Here is a 10,754-nt window from a genome sequence, read left to right as displayed (position 1 = left end):
AACACACATCTTGACATATCTCCCACATTGATCGCAGTGTCTCCAGAAACGGCATTCAAGGAGCCAGGACCTTTTCTCCCTACACTGTCCATTGAGTTGTCCTCAAAACCAATATACATCCTGCTATATCTCCCACATGGAAAGTGCCAGGAGGGAGAAGTGGGGATTATGTTTAGACTTTCTCGGAACTGCTTCAAATCAACTAGATATCTTTGTGCTGTAAATCTCCCAACAGCCAAACGCAAAAGCAGCAAACAACTCACTGTATGTCCCACATCCAAAGTGCCAAGAGAGAGCTTGCTCTCCCTGTCTTTGAGTACTGTTTTCACTGTCCCGGTTACCTCTTTGCTAACATTCTCTTCAGAGCCGCAGTGAAACCAGGAACCACGTGGAGAAAGCACCCACACTGAAAGTGCCTGGAGGGAACATTGGGGCTTCTTCTCAGTGTCTCTGCCATAGGGTTTCACTGTCCCGGGAAAGTCTCTGCTAACACCGTGCAGAGCGCTGTGCCCAATATACAGAAACGTCTTGCGGTATCTCCTACAGGGAAAGTGCCAGGAGGGAATTGTGGAGCTTGTTCTCAGTGTCTCTGAGAATTGCTCTGATTATCCCTGTGACCTCTTTGCTAAGACTCTCCAGAGAGCCGTCCTCAAAACCAACACACATCTTGACATATCTCCCACATTGATCGCAGTGTCTCCAGAAACGGCATTCAAGGAGCCAGGACCTTTTCTCCCTACACTGTCCATTGAGTTGTCCTCAAAACCAATATACATCCTGCTATATCTCCCACATGGAAAGTGCCAGGAGGGAGAAGTGGGGATTATGTTTAGACTTTCTCGGAACTGCTTCAAATCAACTAGATATCTTTGTGCTGTAAATCTCCCAACAGCCAAACGCAAAAGCAGCAAACATCTCGCTGTATGTCCCACATCCAAAGTGCCAAGAGAGAGCTTGCTCTCCCTGTCTTTGAGTACTGTTTTCACTGTCCCGGTTACCTCTTTGCTAACATTCTCTTCAGAGCTGCAGTGAAACCAGGAACCACGTGGAGAAGGCACCCACACTGAAAGTGCCTGGAGGGAACATTGGGGCTTCTTCTCAGTGTCTCTGACATAGGGTTTCACTGTCCCGGGAAAGTCTCTGCTAACACCGTGCAGAGCGCTGTGCCCAATATACAGAAACGTCTTGCGGTATCTCCTACAGGGAAAGTGCCAGGAGGGAATTGTGGAGCTTGTTCTCAGTGTCTCTGAGAATTGCTCTGATTATCCCTGTGACCTCTTTGCTAAGACTCTCCAGAGAGCCGTCCTCAAAACCAACACACATCTTGACATATCTCCCACATTGATCGCAGTGTCTCCAGAAACGGCATTCAAGGAGCCAGGAGGTTTTCTCCCTACACTGTCCATTGAGTTGTCCTCAAAACCAATATACCTCCTGCTATATCTCCCACATGGAAAGTGCCAGGAGGGAGAAGTGGGGATTATGTTTAGACTTTCTCGGAACTGCTTCAAATCAACTAGATATCTTTGTGCTGTAAATCTCCCAACAGCCAAACGCAAAAGCAGCAAACATCTCGCTGTATGTCCCACATCCAAAGTGCCAAGAGAGAGCTTGCTCTCCCTGTCTTTGAGTACTGTTTTCACTGTCCCGGTTACCTCTTTGCTAACATTCTCTTCAGAGCTGCAGTGAAACCAGGAACCACGTGGAGAAGGCACCCACACTGAAAGTGCCTGGAGGGAACATTGGGGCTTCTTCTCAGTGTCTCTGACATAGGGTTTCACTGTCCCGGGAAAGTCTCTGCTAACACCGTGCAGAGCGCTGTGCCCAATATACAGAAACGTCTTGCGGTATCTCCTACAGGGAAAGTGCCAGGAGGGAATTGTGGAGCTTGTTCTCAGTGTCTCTGAGAATTGCTCTGATTATCTGTGTGACCTCTTTGCTAAGACTCTCCAGAGAGCCGTCCTCAAAACAAACACACATCTTGACATATCTCCCACATTGATCGCAGTGTCTCCAGAAACGGCATTCAAGGAGCCGGGAGGTTTTCTCCCTACACTGTCCATTGAGTTGTCCTCAAAACCAATATACATCCTGCTATATCTCCCACATGGAAAGTGCCAGGAGGGAGAAGTGGGGATTATGTTTAGACTTTCTCGGAACTGCTTCAAATCAACTAGATATCTTTGTGCTGTAAATCTCCCAACAGCCAAACGCAAAAGCAGCAAACATCTCGCTGTATGTCCCACATCCAAAGTGCCAAGAGAGAGCTTGCTCTCCCTGTCTTTGAGTACTGTTTTCACTGTCCCGGTTACCTCTTTGCTAACATTCTCTTCAGAGCTGCAGTGAAACCAGGAACCACGTGGAGAAGGCACCCACACTGAAAGTGCCTGGAGGGAACATTGGGGCTTCTTCTCAGTGTCTCTGACATAGGGTTTCACTGTCCCGGGAAAGTCTCTGCTAACACCGTGCAGAGCGCTGTGCCCAATATACAGAAACGTCTTGCGGTATCTCCTACAGGGAAAGTGCCAGGAGGGAATTGCGGAGCTTGTTCTCAGTGTCTCTGAGAATTGCTCTGATTATCTGTGTGACCTCTTTGCTAAGACTCTCCAGAGAGCCGTCCTCAAAACAAACACACATCTTGACATATCTCCCACATTGATCGCAGTGTCTCCAGAAACGGCATTCAAGGAGCCAGGACCTTTTCTCCCTACACTGTCCATTGAGTTGTCCTCAAAACCAATATACATCCTGCTATATCTCCCACATGGAAAGTGCCAGGAGGGAGAAGTGGGGATTATGTTTAGACTTTCTCGGAACTGCTTCAAATCAACTAGATATCTTTGTGCTGTAAATCTCCCAACAGCCAAACGCAAAAGCAGCAAACATCTCACTGTATGTCCCACATCCAAAGTGCCAAGAGAGAGCTTGCTCTCCCTGTCTTTGAGTACTGTTTTCACTGTCCCGGTTACCTCTTTGCTAACATTCTCTTCAGAGCTGCAGTGAAACCAGGAACCACGTGGAGAAGGCACCCACACTGAAAGTGCCTGGAGGGAACATTGGGGCTTCTTCTCAGTGTCTCTGACATAGGGTTTCACTGTCCCGGGAAAGTCTCTGCTAACACGCTGCAGAGCGCTGTGCCCAATATAGAGAAACGTCTTGCGGTATCTCCTACAGGGAAAGTGCCAGGAGGGAATTGCGGAGCTTGTTCTCAGTGTCTCTGAGAATTGCTCTGATTATCCCTGTGACCTCTTTGCTAAGACTCTCCAGAGAGCCGTCCTCAAAACCAACACACATCTTGACATATCTCCCACATTGATCGCAGTGTCTCCAGAAACGGCATTCAAGGAGCCAGGAGGTTTTCTCCCTACACTGTCCATTGAGTTGTCCTCAAAACCAATATACATCCTGCTATATCTCCCACATGGAAAGTGCCAGGAGGGAGAAGTGGGGATTATGTTTAGACTTTCTCGGAACTGCTTCAAATCAACTAGATATCTTTGTGCTGTAAATCTCCCAACAGCCAAACGCAAAAGCAGCAAACATCTCGCTGTATGTCCCACATCCAAAGTGCCAAGAGAGAGCTTGCTCTCCCTGTCTTTGAGTACTGTTTTCACTGTCCCGGTTACCTCTTTGCTAACATTCTCTTCAGAGCTGCAGTGAAACCAGGAACCACGTGGAGAAGGCACCCACACTGAAAGTGCCTGGAGGGAACATTGGGGCTTCTTCTCAGTGTCTCTGACATAGGGTTTCACTGTCCCGGGAAAGTCTCTGCTAACACCGTGCAGAGCGCTGTGCCCAATATACAGAAACGTCTTGCGGTATCTCCTACAGGGAAAGTGCCAGGAGGGAATTGCGGAGCTTGTTCTCAGTGTCTCTGAGAATTGCTCTGATTATCCCTGTGACCTCTTTGCTAAGACTCTCCAGAGAGCCGTCCTCAAAACAAACACACATCTTGACATATCTCCCACATTGATCGCAGTGTCTCCAGAAACGGCATTCAAGGAGCCAGGAGGTTTTCTCCCTACACTGTCCATTGAGTTGTCCTCAAAACCAATATACATCCTGCTATATCTCCCACATGGAAAGTGCCAGGAGGGAGAAGTGGGGATTATGTTTAGACTTTCTCGGAACTGCTTCAAATCAACTAGATATCTTTGTGCTGTAAATCTCCCAACAGCCAAACGCAAAAGCAGCAAACATCTCGCTGTATGTCCCACATCCAAAGTGCCAAGAGAGAGCTTGCTCTCCCTGTCTTTGAGTACTGTTTTCACTGTCCCGGTTACCTCTTTGCTAGCATTCTCTTCAGAGCCGCAGTGAAACCAGGAACCACGTGGAGAAGGCACCCACACTGAAAGTGCCTGGAGGGAACATTGGGGCTTCTTCTCAGTGTCTCTGACATAGGGTTTCACTGTCCCGGGAAAGTCTCTGCTAACACCGTGCAGAGCGCTGTGCCCAATATACAGAAACGTCTTGCGGTATCTCCTACAGGGAAAGTGCCAGGAGGGAATTGTGGAGCTTGTTCTCAGTGTCTCTGAGAATTGCTCTGATTATCTGTGTGACCTCTTTGCTAAGACTCTCCAGAGAGCCGTCCTCAAAACAAACACACATCTTGACATATCTCCCACATTGATCGCAGTGTCTCCAGAAACGGCATTCAAGGAGCCAGGACCTTTTCTCCCTACACTGTCCATTGAGTTGTCCTCAAAACCAATATACATCCTGCTATATCTCCCACATGGAAAGTGCCAGGAGGGAGAAGTGGGGATTATGTTTAGACTTTCTCGGAACTGCTTCAAATCAACTAGATATCTTTGTGCTGTAAATCTCCCAACAGCCAAACGCAAAAGCAGCAAACATCTCGCTGTATGTCCCACATCCAAAGTGCCGAGAGAGCTTGCTCTCCCTGTCTTTGAGTACTGTTTTCACTGTCCCGGTTACCTCTTTGCTAACGTTCTCTTCAGAGCCGCAGTGAAACCAGGAACCACGTGGAGAAGGCACCCACACTGAAAGTGCCTGGAGGGAACATTGGGGCTTCTTCTCAGTGTCTCTGACATAGGGTTTCACTGTCCCGGGAAAGTCTCTGCTAACACCGTGCAGAGCGCTGTGCCCAATATACAGAAACGTCTTGCGGTATCTCCTACAGGGAAAGTGCCAGGAGGGAATTGCGGAGCTTGTTCTCAGTGTCTCTGAGAATTGCTCTGATTATCTGTGTGACCTCTTTGCTAAGACTCTCCAGAGAGCCGTCCTCAAAACAAACACACATCTTGACATATCTCCCACATTGATCGCAGTGTCTCCAGAAACGGCATTCAAGGAGCCAGGAGGTTTTCTCCCTACACTGTCCATTGAGTTGTCCTCAAAACCAATATACATCCTGCTATATCTCCCACATGGAAAGTGCCAGGAGGGAGAAGTGGGGATTATGTTTAGACTTTCTCGGAACTGCTTCAAATCAACTAGATATCTTTGTGCTGTAAATCTCCCAACAGCCAAACGCAAAAGCAGCAAACATCTCGCTGTATGTCCCACATCCAAAGTGCCAAGAGAGAGCTTGCTCTCCCTGTCTTTGAGTACTGTTTTCACTGTCCCGGTTACCTCTTTGCTAGCATTCTCTTCAGAGCCGCAGTGAAACCAGGAACCACGTGGAGAAGGCACCCACACTGAAAGTGCCTGGAGGGAACATTGGGGCTTCTTCTCAGTGTCTCTGACATAGGGTTTCACTGTCCCGGGAAAGTCTCTGCTAACACCGTGCAGAGCGCTGTGCCCAATATACAGAAACGTCTTGCGGTATCTCCTACAGGGAAAGTGCCAGGAGGGAATTGTGGAGCTTGTTCTCAGTGTCTCTGAGAATTGCTCTGATTATCTGTGTGACCTCTTTGCTAAGACTCTCCAGAGAGCCGTCCTCAAAACAAACACACATCTTGACATATCTCCCACATTGATCGCAGTGTCTCCAGAAACGGCATTCAAGGAGCCAGGACCTTTTCTCCCTACGCTGTCCATTGAGTTGTCCTCAAAACCAATATACATCCTGCTATATCTCCCACATGGAAAGTGCCAGGAGGGAGAAGTGGGGATTATGTTTAGACTTTCTCGGAACTGCTTCAAATCAACTAGATATCTTTGTGCTGTAAATCTCCCAACAGCCAAACGCAAAAGCAGCAAACATCTCGCTGTATGTCCCACATCCAAAGTGCCAAGAGAGAGCTTGCTCTCCCTGTCTTTGAGTACTGTTTTCACTGTCCCGGTTACCTCTTTGCTAACATTCTCTTCAGAGCTGCAGTGAAACCAGGAACCACGTGGAGAAGGCACCCACACTGAAAGTGCCTGGAGGGAACATTGGGGCTTCTTCTCAGTGTCTCTGACATAGGGTTTCACTGTCCCGGGAAAGTCTCTGCTAACACCGTGCAGAGCGCTGTGCCCAATATACAGAAACATCTTGCGGTATCTCCTACAGGGAAAGTGCCAGGAGGGAATTGTGGAGCTTGTTCTCAGTGTCTCTGAGAATTGCTCTGATTATCCCTGTGACCTCTTTGCTAAGACTCTCCAGAGAGCCGTCCTCAAAACAAACACACATCTTGACATATCTCCCACATTGATCGCAGTGTCTCCAGAAACGGCATTCAAGGAGCCAGGAGGTTTTCTCCCTACACTGTCCATTGAGTTGTCCTCAAAACCAATATACATCCTGCTATATCTCCCACATGGAAAGTGCCAGGAGGGAGAAGTGGGGATTATGTTTAGACTTTCTCGGAACTGCTTCAAATCAACTAGATATCTTTGTGCTGTAAATCTCCCAACAGCCAAACGCAAAAGCAGCAAACATCTCGCTGTATGTCCCACATCCAAAGTGCCAAGAGAGAGCTTGCTCTCCCTGTCTTTGAGTACTGTTTTCACTGTCCCGGTTACCTCTTTGCTAACATTCTCTTCAGAGCTGCAGTGAAACCAGGAACCACGTGGAGAAGGCACCCACACTGAAAGTGCCTGGAGGGAACATTGGGGCTTCTTCTCAGTGTCTCTGACATAGGGTTTCACTGTCCCGGGAAAGTCTCTGCTAACACCGTGCAGAGCGCTGTGCCCAATATACAGAAACGTCTTGCGGTATCTCCTACAGGGAAAGTGCCAGGAGGGAATTGTGGAGCTTGTTCTCAGTGTCTCTGAGAATTGCTCTGATTATCTGTGTGACCTCTTTGCTAAGACTCTCCAGAGAGCCGTCCTCAAAACAAACACACATCTTGACATATCTCCCACATTGATCGCAGTGTCTCCAGAAACGGCATTCAAGGAGCCAGGACCTTTTCTCCCTACGCTGTCCATTGAGTTGTCCTCAAAACCAATATACATCCTGCTATATCTCCCACATGGAAAGTGCCAGGAGGGAGAAGTGGGGATTATGTTTAGACTTTCTCGGAACTGCTTCAAATCAACTAGATATCTTTGTGCTGTAAATCTCCCAACAGCCAAACGCAAAAGCAGCAAACATCTCGCTGTATGTCCCACATCCAAAGTGCCAAGAGAGAGCTTGCTCTCCCTGTCTTTGAGTACTGTTTTCACTGTCCCGGTTACCTCTTTGCTAACATTCTCTTCAGAGCTGCAGTGAAACCAGGAACCACGTGGAGAAGGCACCCACACTGAAAGTGCCTGGAGGGAACATTGGGGCTTCTTCTCAGTGTCTCTGACATAGGGTTTCACTGTCCCGGGAAAGTCTCTGCTAACACCGTGCAGAGCGCTGTGCCCAATATAGAGAAACATCTTGCGGTATCTCCTACAGGGAAAGTGCCAGGAGGGAATTGTGGAGCTTGTTCTCAGTGTCTCTGAGAATTGCTCTGATTATCCCTGTGACCTCTTTGCTAAGACTCTCCAGAGAGCCGTCCTCAAAACAAACACACATCTTGACATATCTCCCACATTGATCGCAGTGTCTCCAGAAACGGCATTCAAGGAGCCAGGAGGTTTTCTCCCTACACTGTCCATTGAGTTGTCCTCAAAACCAATATACATCCTGCTATATCTCCCACATGGAAAGTGCCAGGAGGGAGAAGTGGGGATTATGTTTAGACTTTCTCGGAACTGCTTCAAATCAACTAGATATCTTTGTGCTGTAAATCTCCCAACAGCCAAACGCAAAAGCAGCAAACATCTCGCTGTATGTCCCACATCCAAAGTGCCAAGAGAGAGCTTGCTCTCCCTGTCTTTGAGTACTGTTTTCACTGTCCCGGTTACCTCTTTGCTAACATTCTCTTCAGAGCTGCAGTGAAACCAGGAACCACGTGGAGAAGGCACCCACACTGAAAGTGCCTGGAGGGAACATTGGGGCTTCTTCTCAGTGTCTCTGACATAGGGTTTCACTGTCCCGGGAAAGTCTCTGCTAACACCGTGCAGAGCGCTGTGCCCAATATACAGAAACATCTTGCGGTATCTCCTACAGGGAAAGTGCCAGGAGGGAATTGTGGAGCTTGTTCTCAGTGTCTCTGAGAATTGCTCTGATTATCCCTGTGACCTCTTTGCTAAGACTCTCCAGAGAGCCGTCCTCAAAACAAACACACATCTTGACATATCTCCCACATTGATCGCAGTGTCTCCAGAAACGGCATTCAAGGAGCCAGGAGGTTTTCTCCCTACACTGTCCATTGAGTTGTCCTCAAAACCAATATACATCCTGCTATATCTCCCACATGGAAAGTGCCAGGAGGGAGAAGTGGGGATTATGTTTAGACTTTCTCGGAACTGCTTCAAATCAACTAGATATCTTTGTGCTGTAAATCTCCCAACAGCCAAACGCAAAAGCAGCAAACATCTCGCTGTATGTCCCACATCCAAAGTGCCAAGAGAGAGCTTGCTCTCCCTGTCTTTGAGTACTGTTTTCACTGTCCCGGTTACCTCTTTGCTAACATTCTCTTCAGAGCTGCAGTGAAACCAGGAACCACGTGGAGAAGGCACCCACACTGAAAGTGCCTGGAGGGAACATTGGGGCTTCTTCTCAGTGTCTCTGACATAGGGTTTCACTGTCCCGGGAAAGTCTCTGCTAACACCGTGCAGAGCGCTGTGCCCAATATAGAGAAACATCTTGCGGTATCTCCTACAGGGAAAGTGCCAGGAGGGAATTGTGGAGCTTGTTCTCAGTGTCTCTGAGAATTGCTCTGATTATCCCTGTGACCTCTTTGCTAAGACTCTCCAGAGAGCCGTCCTCAAAACAAACACACATCTTGACATATCTCCCACATTGATCGCAGTGTCTCCAGAAACGGCATTCAAGGAGCCAGGACCTTTTCTCCCTACACTGTCCATTGAGTTGTCCTCAAAACCAATATACATCCTGCTATATCTCCCACATGGAAAGTGCCAGGAGGGAGAAGTGGGGATTATGTTTAGACTTTCTCGGAACTGCTTCAAATCAACTAGATATCTTTGTGCTGTAAATCTCCCAACAGCCAAACGCAAAAGCAGCAAACATCTCGCTGTATGTCCCACATCCAAAGTGCCAAGAGAGAGCTTGCTCTCCCTGTCTTTGAGTACTGTTTTCACTGTCCCGGTTACCTCTTTGCTAACATTCTCTTCAGAGCTGCAGTGAAACCAGGAACCACGTGGAGAAGGCACCCACACTGAAAGTGCCTGGAGGGAACATTGGGGCTTCTTCTCAGTGTCTCTGACATAGGGTTTCACTGTCCCGGGAAAGTCTCTGCTAACACCGTGCAGAGCGCTGTGCCCAATATACAGAAACGTCTTGCGGTATCTCCTACAGGGAAAGTGCCAGGAGGGAATTGTGGAGCTTGTTCTCAGTGTCTCTGAGAATTGCTCTGATTATCCCTGTGACCTCTTTGCTAAGACTCTCCAGAGAGCCGTCCTCAAAACAAACACACATCTTGACATATCTCCCACATTGATCGCAGTGTCTCCAGAAACGGCATTCAAGGAGCCGGGAGGTTTTCTCCCTACACTGTCCATTGAGTTGTCCTCAAAACCAATATACATCCTGCTATATCTCCCACATGGAAAGTGCCAGGAGGGAGAAGTGGGGATTATGTTTAGACTTTCTCGGAACTGCTTCAAATCAACTAGATATCTTTGTGCTGTAAATCTCCCAACAGCCAAACGCAAAAGCAGCAAACATCTCGCTGTATGTCCCACATCCAAAGTGCCAAGAGAGAGCTTGCTCTCCCTGTCTTTGAGTACTGTTTTCACTGTCCCGGTTACCTCTTTGCTAACATTCTCTTCAGAGCTGCAGTGAAACCAGGAACCACGTGGAGAAAGCACCCACACTGAAAGTGCCTGGAGGGAACATTGGGGCTTCTTCTCAGTGTCTCTGACATAGGGTTTCACTGTCCCGGGAAAGTCTCTGCTAACACCGTGCAGAGCGCTGTGCCCAATATACAGAAACGTCTTGCGGTATCTCCTACAGGGAAAGTGCCAGGAGGGAATTGCGGAGCTTGTTCTCAGTGTCTCTGAGAATTGCTCTGATTATCTGTGTGACCTCTTTGCTAAGACTCTCCAGAGAGCCGTCCTCAAAACAAACACACATCTTGACATATCTCCCACATTGATCGCAGTGTCTCCAGAAACGGCATTCAAGGAGCCAGGACCTTTTCTCCCTACACTGTCCATTGAGTTGTCCTCAAAACCAATATACATCCTGCTATATCTCCCACATGGAAAGTGCCAGGAGGGAGAAGTGGGGATTATGTTTAGACTTTCTCGGAACTGCTTCAAATCAACTAGATATCTTTGTGCTGTAAATCTCCCAACAGCCAAACGCA

This window comes from Larus michahellis, unplaced genomic scaffold (assembly GCF_964199755.1).
Source record: "Larus michahellis unplaced genomic scaffold, bLarMic1.1 SCAFFOLD_101, whole genome shotgun sequence".
In the NCBI taxonomy this organism is placed as follows: Eukaryota; Metazoa; Chordata; class Aves; order Charadriiformes; family Laridae; genus Larus; species Larus michahellis.
The sequence above is the reverse complement of the archived record's forward strand: the minus strand, read 5'-3'. Positions refer to the sequence as shown.